The 15,381-nt window shown below is 48.4% G+C and overlaps 23 non-coding genes across 23 annotated transcripts; all 23 read left to right on the forward strand.

The window, feature by feature from the left end:
- Positions 1–116: 116 nt before the first annotated feature.
- On the forward strand, positions 117–237 carry LOC130619250 (U5 spliceosomal RNA). The gene has a single exon (XR_008979992.1). It is a non-coding gene; the product is annotated as a U5 spliceosomal RNA (small nuclear RNA).
- A 549-nt stretch (positions 238–786) lies between these two features.
- Positions 787–907, forward strand: LOC130619252 (U5 spliceosomal RNA). Its single transcript, XR_008979993.1, has one exon. It is a non-coding gene; the product is annotated as a U5 spliceosomal RNA (small nuclear RNA).
- Positions 908–1,455: 548 nt separating this feature from the next.
- Positions 1,456–1,576, forward strand: LOC130619799 (U5 spliceosomal RNA). Its single transcript, XR_008980538.1, has one exon. It is a non-coding gene; the product is annotated as a U5 spliceosomal RNA (small nuclear RNA).
- Positions 1,577–2,123: 547 nt separating this feature from the next.
- Positions 2,124–2,244, forward strand: LOC130619253 (U5 spliceosomal RNA). Its single transcript, XR_008979994.1, has one exon. It is a non-coding gene; the product is annotated as a U5 spliceosomal RNA (small nuclear RNA).
- A 547-nt stretch (positions 2,245–2,791) lies between these two features.
- LOC130619254 (U5 spliceosomal RNA) lies at positions 2,792–2,912 on the forward strand. Its single transcript, XR_008979995.1, has one exon. It is a non-coding gene; the product is annotated as a U5 spliceosomal RNA (small nuclear RNA).
- A 548-nt stretch (positions 2,913–3,460) lies between these two features.
- LOC130619256 (U5 spliceosomal RNA) lies at positions 3,461–3,581 on the forward strand. Its single transcript, XR_008979998.1, has one exon. It is a non-coding gene; the product is annotated as a U5 spliceosomal RNA (small nuclear RNA).
- A 550-nt stretch (positions 3,582–4,131) lies between these two features.
- LOC130619675 (U5 spliceosomal RNA) lies at positions 4,132–4,252 on the forward strand. Its single transcript, XR_008980413.1, has one exon. It is a non-coding gene; the product is annotated as a U5 spliceosomal RNA (small nuclear RNA).
- A 549-nt stretch (positions 4,253–4,801) lies between these two features.
- On the forward strand, positions 4,802–4,922 carry LOC130619257 (U5 spliceosomal RNA). The gene has a single exon (XR_008979999.1). It is a non-coding gene; the product is annotated as a U5 spliceosomal RNA (small nuclear RNA).
- A 548-nt stretch (positions 4,923–5,470) lies between these two features.
- Positions 5,471–5,591, forward strand: LOC130619258 (U5 spliceosomal RNA). Its single transcript, XR_008980000.1, has one exon. It is a non-coding gene; the product is annotated as a U5 spliceosomal RNA (small nuclear RNA).
- Positions 5,592–6,141: 550 nt separating this feature from the next.
- LOC130619762 (U5 spliceosomal RNA) lies at positions 6,142–6,262 on the forward strand. Its single transcript, XR_008980500.1, has one exon. It is a non-coding gene; the product is annotated as a U5 spliceosomal RNA (small nuclear RNA).
- Positions 6,263–6,811: 549 nt separating this feature from the next.
- LOC130619259 (U5 spliceosomal RNA) lies at positions 6,812–6,932 on the forward strand. The gene has a single exon (XR_008980001.1). It is a non-coding gene; the product is annotated as a U5 spliceosomal RNA (small nuclear RNA).
- A 547-nt stretch (positions 6,933–7,479) lies between these two features.
- Positions 7,480–7,600, forward strand: LOC130619260 (U5 spliceosomal RNA). The gene has a single exon (XR_008980002.1). It is a non-coding gene; the product is annotated as a U5 spliceosomal RNA (small nuclear RNA).
- A 550-nt stretch (positions 7,601–8,150) lies between these two features.
- On the forward strand, positions 8,151–8,271 carry LOC130619676 (U5 spliceosomal RNA). Its single transcript, XR_008980414.1, has one exon. It is a non-coding gene; the product is annotated as a U5 spliceosomal RNA (small nuclear RNA).
- A 549-nt stretch (positions 8,272–8,820) lies between these two features.
- Positions 8,821–8,941, forward strand: LOC130619261 (U5 spliceosomal RNA). The gene has a single exon (XR_008980003.1). It is a non-coding gene; the product is annotated as a U5 spliceosomal RNA (small nuclear RNA).
- Positions 8,942–9,488: 547 nt separating this feature from the next.
- On the forward strand, positions 9,489–9,609 carry LOC130619263 (U5 spliceosomal RNA). The gene has a single exon (XR_008980004.1). It is a non-coding gene; the product is annotated as a U5 spliceosomal RNA (small nuclear RNA).
- A 547-nt stretch (positions 9,610–10,156) lies between these two features.
- On the forward strand, positions 10,157–10,277 carry LOC130619264 (U5 spliceosomal RNA). The gene has a single exon (XR_008980005.1). It is a non-coding gene; the product is annotated as a U5 spliceosomal RNA (small nuclear RNA).
- Positions 10,278–10,825: 548 nt separating this feature from the next.
- Positions 10,826–10,946, forward strand: LOC130619265 (U5 spliceosomal RNA). The gene has a single exon (XR_008980006.1). It is a non-coding gene; the product is annotated as a U5 spliceosomal RNA (small nuclear RNA).
- Positions 10,947–11,493: 547 nt separating this feature from the next.
- Positions 11,494–11,614, forward strand: LOC130619266 (U5 spliceosomal RNA). The gene has a single exon (XR_008980007.1). It is a non-coding gene; the product is annotated as a U5 spliceosomal RNA (small nuclear RNA).
- Positions 11,615–12,160: 546 nt separating this feature from the next.
- Positions 12,161–12,281, forward strand: LOC130619268 (U5 spliceosomal RNA). Its single transcript, XR_008980010.1, has one exon. It is a non-coding gene; the product is annotated as a U5 spliceosomal RNA (small nuclear RNA).
- Positions 12,282–12,829: 548 nt separating this feature from the next.
- On the forward strand, positions 12,830–12,950 carry LOC130619269 (U5 spliceosomal RNA). Its single transcript, XR_008980011.1, has one exon. It is a non-coding gene; the product is annotated as a U5 spliceosomal RNA (small nuclear RNA).
- A 547-nt stretch (positions 12,951–13,497) lies between these two features.
- On the forward strand, positions 13,498–13,618 carry LOC130619270 (U5 spliceosomal RNA). The gene has a single exon (XR_008980012.1). It is a non-coding gene; the product is annotated as a U5 spliceosomal RNA (small nuclear RNA).
- Positions 13,619–14,165: 547 nt separating this feature from the next.
- On the forward strand, positions 14,166–14,286 carry LOC130619271 (U5 spliceosomal RNA). Its single transcript, XR_008980013.1, has one exon. It is a non-coding gene; the product is annotated as a U5 spliceosomal RNA (small nuclear RNA).
- A 549-nt stretch (positions 14,287–14,835) lies between these two features.
- LOC130619272 (U5 spliceosomal RNA) lies at positions 14,836–14,956 on the forward strand. The gene has a single exon (XR_008980014.1). It is a non-coding gene; the product is annotated as a U5 spliceosomal RNA (small nuclear RNA).
- Positions 14,957–15,381: the final 425 nt, after the last annotated feature.

The raw sequence follows: 15,381 nt of genomic DNA on the forward strand, positions 1-15,381 counted from the left end.
ACCTCACGATGCAGCACCTTTTAAGCGTCCTCTACGAACGGACACACTGGCAAGCGGCACACCACAAGCAAAGGTTAAGTCGGCTCGAAGGCACAACAGGTCGCGCCGACTTACGACAACTCTGGGCTTTCTTCAGTTCACGCACAAATCTTTCGCCTTTTACTAAAGATTTCCGTGGAGAAGGCCAAAACGATGAGTATATAGACGATTTTTCTACTGTCTCGCTTCGGCGGGACGATCACTAGTCTAAATGAAAAAACGTGCAGGAGGCCATACGCGGGCCTATCTCTCATCTCGCTCACAGAGACTTGGTAAGCACGGTCCACTCAATGGCTTTCCAAATGCGAAGAGTGAAGGCCGCAGACGGCAGGGGTTGAGCCAAGGGCCTTTCGGCCGTATCCCGCTCACAAGTTTTTTTTTTATTTTTAGCAGAATAATACATACGAGCTAATCAAAATCGGCTCGAGGAAAGAAATAAAGTTCAGAGACAACCAAAGGAGTCGAACTGCAGTAGAAACAAACTAGATGTAACGCAAGCCACTAGTACGACGTATTGCCTACAGGGACCACACTCTCCGAGACAGCGAACGCAACTTCCTAGTGATTCACGCGAACGCACTCAACTAGGTGATGTAGATCAGAAAGGTGAAAGTCCTTGTGTCAAGTCTACACCTCACGATGCAGCACCTTTTAAGCGTCCTCTACGAACGGACACACTGGCAAGCGGCACACCACAAGCAAAGGTTAAGTCGGCTCGAAGGCACAACAGGTCGCGCCGACTTACGACAACTCTGGGCTTTCTTCAGTTCACGCACAAATCTTTCGCCTTTTACTAAAGATTTCCGTGGAGAAGGCCAAAACGATGAGTATATAGACGATTTTTCTACTGTCTCGCTTCGGCGGGACGATCACTAGTCTAAATGAAAAAACGTGCAGGAGGCCATACGCGGGCCTATCTCTCATCTCGCTCACAGAGACTTGGTAAGCACGGTCCACTCAATGGCTTTCCAAATGCGAAGAGTGAAGGCCGCAGACGGCAGGGGTTGAGCCAAGGGCCTTTCGGCCGTATCCCGCTCACAAGTTTTTTTTTTTTTTTAGCAGAATAATACATACGAGCTAATCAAAATCGGCTCGAGGAAAGAAATAAAGTTCAGAGACAACCAAAGGAGTCGAACTGCAGTAGAAACAAACTAGATGTAACGCAAGCCACTAGTACGACGTATTGCCTACAGGGACCACACTCTCCGAGACAGCGAACGCAACTTCCTAGTGATTCACGCGAACGCACTCAACTAGGTGATGTAGATCAGAAAGGTGAAAGTCCTTGTGTCAAGTCTACACCTCACGATGCAGCACCTTTTAAGCGTCCTCTACGAACGGACACACTGGCAAGCGGCACACCACAAGCAAAGGTTAAGTCGGCTCGAAGGCTCAACAGGTCGCGCCCACTTACGACAACTCTGGGCTTTCTTCAGTTCACGCACAAATCTTTCGCCTTTTACTAAAGATTTCCGTGGAGAAGTCCAAAACGATGAGTATATAGACGATTTTTCTACTGTCTCGCTTCGGCGGGACGATCACTAGTCTAAATGAAAAAACGTGCAGGAGGCCATACGCGGGCCTATCTCTCATCTCGCTCACAGAGACTTGGTAAGCACGGTCCACTCAATGGCTTTCCAAATGCGAAGAGTGAAGGCCGCAGACGGCAGGGGTTGAGCCAAGGGCCTTTCGGCCGTATCCCGCTCACAAGTTTTTTTTTTTTTTAGCAGAATAATACATACGAGCTAATCAAAATCGGCTCGAGGAAAGAAATAAAGTTCAGAGACAACCAAAGGAGTCGAACTGCAGTAGAAACAAACTAGATGTAACGCAAGCCACTAGTACGACGTATTGCCTACAGGGACCACACTCTCCGAGACAGCGAACGCAACTTCCTAGTGATTCACGCGAACGCACTCAACTAGGTGATGTAGATCAGAAAGGTGAAAGTCCTTGTGTCAAGTCTACACCTCACGATGCAGCACCTTTTAAGCGTCCTCTACGAACGGACACACTGGCAAGCGGCACACCACAAGCAAAGGTTAAGTCGGCTCGAAGGCACAACAGGTCGCGCCGACTTACGACAACTCTGGGCTTTCTTCAGTTCACGCACAAATCTTTCGCCTTTTACTAAAGATTTCCGTGGAGAAGGCCAAAACGATGAGTATATAGACGATTTTTCTACTGTCTCGCTTCGGCGGGACGATCACTAGTCTAAATGAAAAAACGTGGAGGCCATACGCGGGCCTATCTCTCATCTCGCTCACAGAGACTTGGTAAGCACGGTCCACTCAATGGCTTTCCAAATGCGAAGAGTGAAGGCCGCAGACGGCAGGGGTTGAGCCAAGGGCCTTTCGGCCGTATCCCGCTCACAAGTTTTTTTTTTTTTTTTTAGCAGAATAATACATACGAGCTAATCAAAATCGGCTCGAGGAAAGAAATAAAGTTCAGAGACAACCAAAGGAGTCGAACTGCAGTAGAAACAAACTAGATGTAACGCAAGCCACTAGTACGACGTATTGCCTACAGGGACCACACTCTCCGAGACAGCGAACGCAACTTCCTAGTGATTCACGCGAACGCACTCAACTAGGTGATGTAGATCAGAAAGGTGAAAGTCCTTGTGTCAAGTCTACACCTCACGATGCAGCACCTTTTAAGCGTCCTCTACGAACGGACACACTGGCAAGCGGCACACCACAAGCAAAGGTTAAGTAGGCTCGAAGGCACAGCAGGTCGCGCCGACTTACGACAACTCTGGGCTTTCTTCAGTTCACGCACAAATCTTTCGCCTTTTACTAAAGATTTCCGTGGAGAAGGCCAAAACGATGAGTATATAGACGATTTTTCTACTGTCTCGCTTCGGCGGGACGATCACTAGTCTAAATAAAAAAACGTGCAGGAGGCCATACGCGGGCCTATCTCTCATCTCGCTCACAGAGACTTGGTAAGCACGGTCCACTCAATGGCTTTCCAAATGCGAAGAGTGAAGGCCGCAGACGGCAGGGGTTGAGCCAAGGGCCTTTCGGCCGTATCCCGCTCACAAGTTTTTTTTTTTTTTTAGCAGAATAATACATACGAGCTAATCAAAATCGGCTCGAGGAAAGAAATAAAGTTCAGAGACAACCAAAGGAGTCGAACTGCAGTAGAAACAAACTAGATGTAACGCAAGCCACTAGTACGACGTATTGCCTACAGGGACCACACTCTCCGAGACAGCGAACGCAACTTCCTAGTGATTCACGCGAACGCACTCAACTAGGTGATGTAGATCAGAAAGGTGAAAGTCCTTGTGTCAAGTCTACACCTCACGATGCAGCACCTTTTAAGCGTCCTCTACGAACGGACACACTGGCAAGCGGCACACCACAAGCAAAGGTTAAGTCGGCTCGAAGGCACAACAGGTCGCGCCGACTTACGACAACTCTGGGCTTTCTTCAGTTCACGCACAAATCTTTCGCCTTTTACTAAAGATTTCCGTGGAGAAGGCCAAAACGATGAGTATATAGACGATTTTTCTACTGTCTCGCTTCGGCGGGACGATCACTAGTCTAAATGAAAAAAACGTGCAGGAGGCCATACGCGGGCCTATCTCTCATCTCGCTCACAGAGACTTGGTAAGCACGGTCCACTCAATGGCTTTCCAAATGCGAAGAGTGAAGGCCGCAGACGGCAGGGGTTGAGCCAAGGGCCTTTCGGCCGTATCCCGCTCACAAGTTTTTTTTTTTTTTTTAGCAGAATAATACATACGAGCTAATCAAAATCGGCTCGAGGAAAGAAATAAAGTTCAGAGACAACCAAAGGAGTCGAACTGCAGTAGAAACAAACTAGATGTAACGCAAGCCACTAGTACGACGTATTGCCTACAGGGACCACACTCTCCGAGACAGCGAACGCAACTTCCTAGTGATTCACGCGAACGCACTCAACTAGGTGATGTAGATCAGAAAGGTGAAAGTCCTTGTGTCAAGTCTACACCTCACGATGCAGCACCTTTTAAGCGTCCTCTACGAACGGACACACTGGCAAGCGGCACACCACAAGCAAAGGTTAAGTAGGCTCGAAGGCACAACAGGTCGCGCCGACTTACGACAACTCTGGGCTTTCTTCAGTTCACGCACAAATCTTTCGCCTTTTACTAAAGATTTCCGTGGAGAAGGCCAAAACGATGAGTATATAGACGACTTTTCTACTGTCTCGCTTCGGCGGGACGATCACTAGTCTAAATGAAAAAACGTGCAGGAGGCCATACGCGGGCCTATCTCTCATCTCGCTCACAGAGACTTGGTAAGCACGGTCCACTCAATGGCTTTCCAAATGCGAAGAGTGAAGCCCGCAGACGGCAGGGGTTGAGCCAAGGGCCTTTCGGCCGTATCCCGCTCACAAGTTTTTTTTTTTTTTTTAGCAGAATAATACATACGAGCTAATCAAAATCGGCTCGAGGAAAGAAATAAAGTTCAGAGACAACCAAAGGAGTCGAACTGCAGTAGAAACAAACTAGATGTAACGCAAGCCACTAGTACGACGTATTGCCTACAGGGACCACACTCTCCGAGACAGCGAACGCAACTTCCTAGTGATTCACGCGAACGCACTCAACTAGGTGATGTAGATCAGAAAGGTGAAAGTCCTTGTGTCAAGTCTACACCTCACGATGCAGCACCTTTTAAGCGTCCTCTACGAACGGACACACTGGCAAGCGGCACACCACAAGCAAAGGTTAAGTAGGCTCGAAGGCACAACAGGTCGCGCCGACTTACGACAACTCTGGGCTTTCTTCAGTTCACGCACAAATCTTTCGCCTTTTACTAAAGATTTCCGTGGAGAAGGCCAAAACGATGAGTATATAGACGATTTTTCTACTGTCTCGCTTCGGCGGGACGATCACTAGTCTAAATGAAAAAACGTGCAGGAGGCCATACGCGGGCCTATCTCTCATCTCGCTCACAGAGACTTGGTAAGCACGGTCCACTCAATGGCTTTCCAAATGCGAAGAGTGAAGGCCGCAGACGGCAGGGGTTGAGCCAAGGGCCTTTCGGCCGTATCCCGCTCACAAGTTTTTTTTTTTTTTTAGCAGAATAATACATACGAGCTAATCAAAATCGGCTCGAGGAAAGAAATAAAGTTCAGAGACAACCAAAGGAGTCGAACTGCAGTAGAAACAAACTAGATGTAACGCAAGCCACTAGTACGACGTATTGCCTACAGGGACCACACTCTCCGAGACAGCGAACGCAACTTCCTAGTGATTCACGCGAACGCACTCAACTAGGTGATGTAGATCAGAAAGGTGAAAGTCCTTGTGTCAAGTCTACACCTCACGATGCAGCACCTTTTAAGCGTCCTCTACGAACGGACACACTGGCAAGCGGCACACCACAAGCAAAGGTTAAGTCGGCTCGAAGGCACAACAGGTCGCGCCGACTTACGACAACTCTGGGCTTTCTTCAGTTCACGCACAAATCTTTCGCCTTTTACTAAAGATTTCCGTGGAGAAGGCCAAAACGATGAGTATATAGACGATTTTTCTACTGTCTCGCTTCGGCGGGACGATCACTAGTCTAAATGAAAAAAACGTGCAGGAGGCCATACGCGGGCCTATCTCTCATCTCGCTCACAGAGACTTGGTAAGCACGGTCCACTCAATGGCTTTCCAAATGCGAAGAGTGAAGGCCGCAGACGGCAGGGGTTGAGCCAAGGGCCTTTCGGCCGTATCCCGCTCACAAGTTTTTTTTTTTTTTTTAGCAGAATAATACATACGAGCTAATCAATATCGGCTCGAGGAAAGAAATAAAGTTCAGAGACAACCAAAGGAGTCGAACTGCAGTAGAAACAAACTAGATGTAACGCAAGCCACTAGTACGACGTATTGCCTACAGGGACCACACTCTCCGAGACAGCGAACGCAACTTCCTAGTGATTCACGCGAACGCACTCAACTAGGTGATGTAGATCAGAAAGGTGAAAGTCCTTGTGTCAAGTCTACACCTCACGATGCAGCACCTTTTAAGCGTCCTCTACGAACGGACACACTGGCAAGCGGCACACCACAAGCAAAGGTTAAGTAGGCTCGAAGGCACAACAGGTCGCGCCGACTTACGACAACTCTGGGCTTTCTTCAGTTCACGCACAAATCTTTCGCCTTTTACTAAAGATTTCCGTGGAGAAGGCCGAAACGATGAGTATATAGACGACTTTTCTACTGTCTCGCTTCGGCGGGACGATCACTAGTCTAAATGAAAAAACGTGCAGGAGGCCATACGCGGGCCTATCTCTCATCTCGCTCACAGAGACTTGGTAAGCACGGTCCACTCAATGGCTTTCCAAATGCGAAGAGTGAAGGCCGCAGACGGCAGGGGTTGAGCCAAGGGCCTTTCGGCCGTATCCCGCTCACAAGTTTTTTTTTTTTTTTTAGCAGAATAATACATACGAGCTAATCAAAATCGGTTCGAGGAAAGAAATAAAGTTCAGAGACAACCAAAGGAGTCGAACTGCAGTAGAAACAAACTAGATGTAACGCAAGCCACTAGTACGACGTATTGCCTACAGGGACCACACTCTCCGAGACAGCGAACGCAACTTCCTAGTGATTCACGCGAACGCACTCAACTAGGTGATGTAGATCAGAAAGGTGAAAGTCCTTGTATCAAGTCTACACCTCACGATGCAGCACCTTTTAAGCGTCCTCTACGAACGGACACACTGGCAAGCGGCACACCACAAGCAAAGGTTAAGTAGGCTCGAAGGCACAACAGGTCGCGCCGACTTACGACAACTCTGGGCTTTCTTCAGTTCACGCACAAATCTTTCGCCTTTTACTAAAGATTTCCGTGGAGAAGGCCAAAACGATGAGTATATAGACGATTTTTCTACTGTCTCGCTTCGGCGGGACGATCACTAGTCTAAATGAAAAAACGTGCAGGAGGCCATACGCGGGCCTATCTCTCATCTCGCTCACAGAGACTTGGTAAGCACGGTCCACTCAATGGCTTTCCAAATGCGAAGAGTGAAGGCCGCAGACGGCAGGGGTTGAGCCAAGGGCCTTTCGGCCGTATCCCGCTCACAAGTTTTTTTTTTTTTTAGCAGAATAATACATACGAGCTAATCAAAATCGGCTCGAGGAAAGAAATAAAGTTCAGAGACAACCAAAGGAGTCGAACTGCAGTAGAAACAAACTAGATGTAACGCAAGCCACTAGTACGACGTATTGCCTACAGGGACCACACTCTCCGAGACAGCGAACGCAACTTCCTAGTGATTCACGCGAACGCACTCAACTAGGTGATGTAGATCAGAAAGGTGAAAGTCCTTGTGTCAAGTCTACACCTCACGATGCAGCACCTTTTAAGCGTCCTCTACGAACGGACACACTGGCAAGCGGCACACCACAAGCAAAGGTTAAGTCGGCTCGAAGGCACAACAGGTCGCGCCGACTTACGACAACTCTGGGCTTTCTTCAGTTCACGCACAAATCTTTCGCCTTTTACTAAAGATTTCCGTGGAGAAGGCCAAAACGATGAGTATATAGACGATTTTTCTACTGTCTCGCTTCGGCGGGACGATCACTAGTCTAAATGAAAAAAACGTGCAGGAGGCCATACGCGGGCCTATCTCTCATCTCGCTCACAGAGACTTGGTAAGCACGGTCCACTCAATGGCTTTCCAAATGCGAAGAGTGAAGGCCGCAGACGGCAGGGGTTGAGCCAAGGGCCTTTCGGCCGTATCCCGCTCACAAGTTTTTTTTTTTTTTTTAGCAGAATAATACATACGAGCTAATCAATATCGGCTCGAGGAAAGAAATAAAGTTCAGAGACAACCAAAGGAGTCGAACTGCAGTAGAAACAAACTAGATGTAACGCAAGCCACTAGTACGACGTATTGCCTACAGGGACCACACTCTCCGAGACAGCGAACGCAACTTCCTAGTGATTCACGCGAACGCACTCAACTAGGTGATGTAGATCAGAAAGGTGAAAGTCCTTGTGTCAAGTCTACACCTCACGATGCAGCACCTTTTAAGCGTCCTCTACGAACGGACACACTGGCAAGCGGCACACCACAAGCAAAGGTTAAGTAGGCTCGAAGGCACAACAGGTCGCGCCGACTTACGACAACTCTGGGCTTTCTTCAGTTCACGCACAAATCTTTCGCCTTTTACTAAAGATTTCCGTGGAGAAGGCCAAAACGATGAGTATATAGACGACTTTTCTACTGTCTCGCTTCGGCGGGACGATCACTAGTCTAAATGAAAAAACGTGCAGGAGGCCATACGCGGGCCTATCTCTCATCTCGCTCACAGAGACTTGGTAAGCACGGTCCACTCAATGGCTTTCCAAATGCGAAGAGTGAAGGCCGCAGACGGCAGGGGTTGAGCCAAGGGCCTTTCGGCCGTATCCCGCTCACAAGTTTTTTTTTTTTTTTTAGCAGAATAATACATACGAGCTAATCAAAATCGGTTCGAGGAGAGAAATAAAGTTCAGAGACAACCAAAGGAGTCGAACTGCAGTAGAAACAAACTAGATGTAACGCAAGCCACTAGTACGACGTATTGCCTACAGGGACCACACTCTCCGAGACAGCGAACGCAACTTCCTAGTGATTCACGCGAACGCACTCAACTAGGTGATGTAGATCAGAAAGGTGAAAGTCCTTGTATCAAGTCTACACCTCACGATGCAGCACCTTTTAAGCGTCCTCTACGAACGGACACACTGGCAAGCGGCACACCACAAGCAAAGGTTAAGTAGGCTCGAAGGCACAACAGGTCGCGCCGACTTACGACAACTCTGGGCTTTCTTCAGTTCACGCACAAATCTTTCGCCTTTTACTAAAGATTTCCGTGGAGAAGGCCAAAACGATGAGTATATAGACGATTTTTCTACTGTCTCGCTTCGGCGGGACGATCACTAGTCTAAATGAAAAAACGTGCAGGAGGCCATACGCGGGCCTATCTCTCATCTCGCTCACAGAGACTTGGTAAGCACGGTCCACTCAATGGCTTTCCAAATGCGAAGAGTGAAGGCCGCAGACGGCAGGGGTTGAGCCAAGGGCCTTTCGGCCGTATCCCGCTCACAAGTTTTTTTTTTTTTTAGCAGAATAATACATACGAGCTAATCAAAATCGGCTCGAGGAAAGAAATAAAGTTCAGAGACAACCAAAGGAGTCGAACTGCAGTAGAAACAAACTAGATGTAACGCAAGCCACTAGTACGACGTATTGCCTACAGGGACCACACTCTCCGAGACAGCGAACGCAACTTCCTAGTGATTCACGCGAACGCACTCAACTAGGTGATGTAGATCAGAAAGGTGAAAGTCCTTGTGTCAAGTCTACACCTCACGATGCAGCACCTTTTAAGCGTCCTCTACGAACGGACACACTGGCAAGCGGCACACCACAAGCAAAGGTTAAGTCGGCTCGAAGGCACAACAGGTCGCGCCGACTTACGACAACTCTGGGCTTTCTTCAGTTCACGCACAAATCTTTCGCCTTTTACTAAAGATTTCCGTGGAGAAGGCCAAAACGATGAGTATATAGACGATTTTTCTACTGTCTCGCTTCGGCGGGACGATCACTAGTCTAAATGAAAAAACGTGCAGGAGGCCATACGCGGGCCTATCTCTCATCTCGCTCACAGAGACTTGGTAAGCACGGTCCACTCAATGGCTTTCCAAATGCGAAGAGTGAAGGCCGCAGACGGCAGGGGTTGAGCCAAGGGCCTTTCGGCCGTATCCCGCTCACAAGTTTTTTTTTTTTTTAGCAGAATAATACATACGAGCTAATCAAAATCGGCTCGAGGAAAGAAATAAAGTTCAGAGACAACCAAAGGAGTCGAAGTGCAGTAGAAACAAACTAGATGTAACGCAAGCCACTAGTACGACGTATTGCCTACAGGGACCACACTCTCCGAGACAGCGAACGCAACTTCCTAGTGATTCACGCGAACGCACTCAACTAGGTGATGTAGATCAGAAAGGTGAAAGTCCTTGTGTCAAGTCTACACCTCACGATGCAGCACCTTTTAAGCGTCCTCTACGAACGGACACACTGGCAAGCGGCACACCACAAGCAAAGGTTAAGTCGGCTCGAAGGCACAACAGGTCGCGCCGACTTACGACAACTCTGGGCTTTCTTCAGTTCACGCACAAATCTTTCGCCTTTTACTAAAGATTTCCGTGGAGAAGGCCAAAACGATGAGTATATAGACGATTTTTCTACTGTCTCGCTTCGGCGGGACGATCACTAGTCTAAATGAAAAAACGTGCAGGAGGCCATACGCGGGCCTATCTCTCATCTCGCTCACAGAGACTTGGTAAGCACGGTCCACTCAATGGCTTTCCAAATGCGAAGAGTGAAGGCCGCAGACGGCAGGGGTTGAGCCAAGGGCCTTTCGGCCGTATCCCGCTCACAAGTTTTTTTTTTTTTTTAGCAGAATAATACATACGAGCTAATCAAAATCGGCTCGAGGAAAGAAATAAAGTTCAGAGACAACCAAAGGAGTCGAACTGCAGTAGAAACAAACTAGATGTAACGCAAGCCACTAGTACGACGTATTGCCTACAGGGACCACACTCTCCGAGACAGCGATTGCAACTTCCTAGTGATTCACGCGAACGCACTCAACTAGGTGATGTAGATCAGAAAGGTGAAAGTCCTTGTGTCAAGTCTACACCTCACGATGCAGCACCTTTTAAGCGTCCTCTACGAACGGACACACTGGCAAGCGGCACACCACAAGCAAAGGTTAAGTCGGCTCGAAGGCACAACAGGTCGCGCCGACTTACGACAACTCTGGGCTTTCTTCAGTTCACGCACAAATCTTTCGCCTTTTACTAAAGATTTCCGTGGAGAAGGCCAAAACGATGAGTATATAGACGATTTTTCTACTGTCTCGCTTCGGCGGGACGATCACTAGTCTAAATGAAAAAACGTGCAGGAGGCCATACGCGGGCCTATCTCTCATCTCGCTCACAGAGACTTGGTAAGCACTGTCCACTCAATGGCTTTCCAAATGCGAAGAGTGAAGGCCGCAGACGGCAGGGGTTGAGCCAAGGGCCTTTCGGCCGTATCCCGCTCACAAGTTTTTTTTTTTTTTAGCAGAATAATACATACGAGCTAATCAAAATCGGCTCGAGGAAAGAAATAAAGTTCAGAGACAACCAAAGGAGTCGAACTGCAGTAGAAACAAACTAGATGTAACGCAAGCCACTAGTACGACGTATTGCCTACAGGGACCACACTCTCCGAGACAGCGATTGCAACTTCCTAGTGATTCACGCGAACGCACTCAACTAGGTGATGTAGATCAGAAAGGTGAAAGTCCTTGTGTCAAGTCTACACCTCACGATGCAGCACCTTTTAAGCGTCCTCTACGAACGGACACACTGGCAAGCGGCACACCACAAGCAAAGGTTAAGTCGGCTCGAAGGCACAACAGGTCGCGGCGACTTACGACAACTCTGGGCTTTCTTCAGTTCACGCACAAATCTTTCGCCTTTTACTAAAGATTTCCGTGGAGAAGGCCAAAACGATGAGTATATAGACGATTTTTCTACTGTCTCGCTTCGGCGGGACGATCACTAGTCTAAATGAAAAAACGTGCAGGAGGCCATACGCGGGCCTATCTCTCATCTCGCTCACAGAGACTTGGTAAGCACGGTCCACTCAATGGCTTTCCAAATGCGAAGAGTGAAGGCCGCAGACGGCAGGGGTTGAGCCAAGGGCCTTTCGGCCGTATCCCGCTCACAAGTTTTTTTTTTTTTAGCAGAATAATACATACGAGCTAATCAAAATCGGCTCGAGGAAAGAAATAAAGTTCAGAGACAACCAAAGGAGTCGAACAGCAGTAGAAACAAACTAGATGTAACGCAAGCCACTAGTACGACGTATTGCCTACAGGGACCACACTCTCCGAGACAGCGAACGCAACTTCCTAGTGATTCACGCGAACGCACTGAACTAGGTGATGTAGATCAGAAAGGTGAAAGTCCTTGTGTCAAGTCTACACCTCACGATGCAGCACCTTTTAAGCGTCCTCTACGAACGGACACACTGGCAAGCGGCACACCACAAGCAAAGGTTAAGTCGGCTCGAAGGCACAACAGGTCGCGCCGACTTACGACAACTCTGGGCTTTCTTCAGTTCACGCACAAATCTTTCGCCTTTTACTAAAGATTTCCGTGGAGAAGGCCAAAACGATGAGTATATAGACGATTTTTCTACTGTCTCGCTTCGGCGGGACGATCACTAGTCTAAATGAAAAAACGTGCAGGAGGCCATACGCGGGCCTATCTCTCATCTCGCTCACAGAGACTTGGTAAGCACGGTCCACTCAATGGCTTTCCAAATGCGAAGAGTGAAGGCCGCAGACGGCAGGGGTTGAGCCAAGGGCCTTTCGGCCGTATCCCGCTCACAAGTTTTTTTTTTTTTTTAGCAGAATAATACATACGAGCTAATCAAAATCGGCTCGAGGAAAGAATTAAAGTTCAGAGACAACCAAAGGAGTCGAACTGCAGTAGAAACAAACTAGATGTAACGCAAGCCACTAGTACGACGTATTGCTTACAGGGACCACACTCTCCGAGACAGCGAACGCAACTTCCTAGTGATTCACGCGAACGCACTGAACTAGGTGATGTAGATCAGAAAGGTGAAAGTCCTTGTGTCAAGTCTACACCTCACGATGCAGCACCTTTTAAGCGTCCTGTACGAACGGACACACTGGCAAGCGGCACACCACAAGCAAAGGTTAAGTCGGCTCGAAGGCACAACAGGTCGCGCCGACTTACGACAACTCTGGGCTTTCTTCAGTTCACGCACAAATCTTTCGCCTTTTACTAAAGATTTCCGTGGAGAAGGCCAAAACGATGAGTATATAGACGATTTTTCTACTGTCTCGCTTCGGCGGGACGATCACTAGTCTAAATGAAAAAACGTGCAGGAGGCCATACGCGGGCCTATCTCTCATCTCGCTCACAGAGACTTGGTAAGCACGGTCCACTCAATGGCTTTCCAAATGCGAAGAGTGAAGGCCGCAGACGGCAGGGGTTGAGCCAAGGGCCTTTCGGCCGTATCCCGCTCACAAGTTTTTTTTTTTTTTAGCAGAATAATACATACGAGCTAATCAAAATCGGCTCGAGGAAAGAAATAAAGTTCAGAGACAACCAAAGGAGTCGAACTGCAGTAGAAACAAACTAGATGTAACGCAAGCCACTAGTACGACGTATTGCCTACAGGGACCACACTCTCCGAGACAGCGAACGCAACTTCCTAGTGATTCACGCGAACGCACTCAACTAGGTGATGTAGATCAGAAAGGTGAAAGTCCTTGTGTCAAGTCTACACCTCACGATGCAGCACCTTTTAAGCGTCCTCTACGAACGGACACACTGGCAAGCGGCACACCACAAGCAAAGGTTAAGTCGGCTCGAAGGCACAACAGGTCGCGCCCACTTACGACAACTCTGGGCTTTCTTCAGTTCACGCACAAATCTTTCGCCTTTTACTAAAGATTTCCGTGGAGAAGGCCAAAACGATGAGTATATAGACGATTTTTCTACTGTCTCGCTTCGGCGGGACGATCACTAGTCTAAATGAAAAAACGTGCAGGAGGCCATACGCGGGCCTATCTCTCATCTCGCTCACAGAGACTTGGTAAGCACGGTCCACTCAATGGCTTTCCAAATGCGAAGAGTGAAGGCCGCAGACGGCAGGGGTTGAGCCAAGGGCCTTTCGGCCGTATCCCGCTCACAAGTTTTTTTTTTTTTTAGCAGAATAATACATACGAGCTAATCAAAATCGGCTCGAGGAAAGAAATAAAGTTCAGAGACAACCAAAGGAGTCGAACTGCAGTAGAAACAAACTAGATGTAACGCAAGCCACTAGTACGACGTATTGCCTACAGGGACCACACTCTCCGAGACAGCGAACGCAACTTCCTAGTGATTCACGCGAACGCACTCAACTAGGTGATGTAGATCAGAAAGGTGAAAGTCCTTGTGTCAAGTCTACACCTCACGATGCAGCACCTTTTAAGCGTCCTCTACGAACGGACACACTGGCAAGCGGCACACCACAAGCAAAGGTTAAGTCGGCTCGAAGGCACAACAGGTCGCGCCGACTTACGACAACTCTGGGCTTTCTTCAGTTCACGCACAAATCTTTCGCCTTTTACTAAAGATTTCCGTGGAGAAGGCCAAAACGATGAGTATATAGACGATTTTTCTACTGTCTCGCTTCGGCGGGACGATCACTAGTCTAAATGAAAAAACGTGCAGGAGGCCATACGCGGGCCTATCTCTCATCTCGCTCACAGAGACTTGGTAAGCACGGTCCACTCAATGGCTTTCCAAATGCGAAGAGTGAAGGCCGCAGACGGCAGGGGTTGAGCCAAGGGCCTTTCGGCCGTATCCCGCTCACAAGTTTTTTTTTTTTTTTTAGCAGAATAATACATACGAGCTAATCAAAATCGGCTCGAGGAAAGAAATAAAGTTCAGAGACAACCAAAGGAGTCGAACTGCAGTAGAAACAAACTAGATGTAACGCAAGCCACTAGTACGACGTATTGCCTACAGGGACCACACTCTCCGAGACAGCGAACGCAACTTCCTAGTGATTCACGCGAACGCACTGAACTAGGTGATGTAGATCAGAAAGGTGAAAGTCCTTGTGTCAAGTCTACACCTCACGATGCAGCACCTTTTAAGCGTCCTCTACGAACGGACACACTGGCAAGCGGCACACCACAAGCAAAGGTTAAGTCGGCTCGAAGGCACAACAGGTCGCGCCGACTTACGACAACTCTGGGCTTTCTTCAGTTCACGCACAAATCTTTCGCCTTTTACTAAAGATTTCCGTGGAGAAGGCCAAAACGATGAGTATATAGACGATTTTTCTACTGTCTCGCTTCGGCGGGACGATCACTAGTCTAAATGAAAAAACGTGCAGGAGGCCATACGCGGGCCTATCTCTCATCTCGCTCACAGAGACTTGGTAAGCACGGTCCACTCAATGGCTTTCCAAATGCGAAGAGTGAAGGCCGCAGACGGCAGGGGTTGAGCCAAGGGCCTTTCGGCCGTATCCCGCTCACAAGTTTTTTCTTTTTTTTAGCAGAATAATACATACGAGCTAATCAAAATCGGCTCGAGGAAAGAAATAAAGTTCAGAGACAACCAAAGGAGTCGAACTGCAGTAGAAACAAACTAGATGTAACGCAAGCCACTAGTACGACGTATTGCCTACAGGGACCACACTCTCCGAGACAGCGAACGCAACTTCCTAGTGATTCACGCGAACGCACTGAACTAGGTGATGTAGATCAGAAAGGTGAAAGTCCTTGTGTCA

Source organism: Hydractinia symbiolongicarpus, chromosome 11 (genome assembly GCF_029227915.1).
Source record: "Hydractinia symbiolongicarpus strain clone_291-10 chromosome 11, HSymV2.1, whole genome shotgun sequence".
In the NCBI taxonomy this organism is placed as follows: Eukaryota; Metazoa; Cnidaria; class Hydrozoa; order Anthoathecata; family Hydractiniidae; genus Hydractinia; species Hydractinia symbiolongicarpus.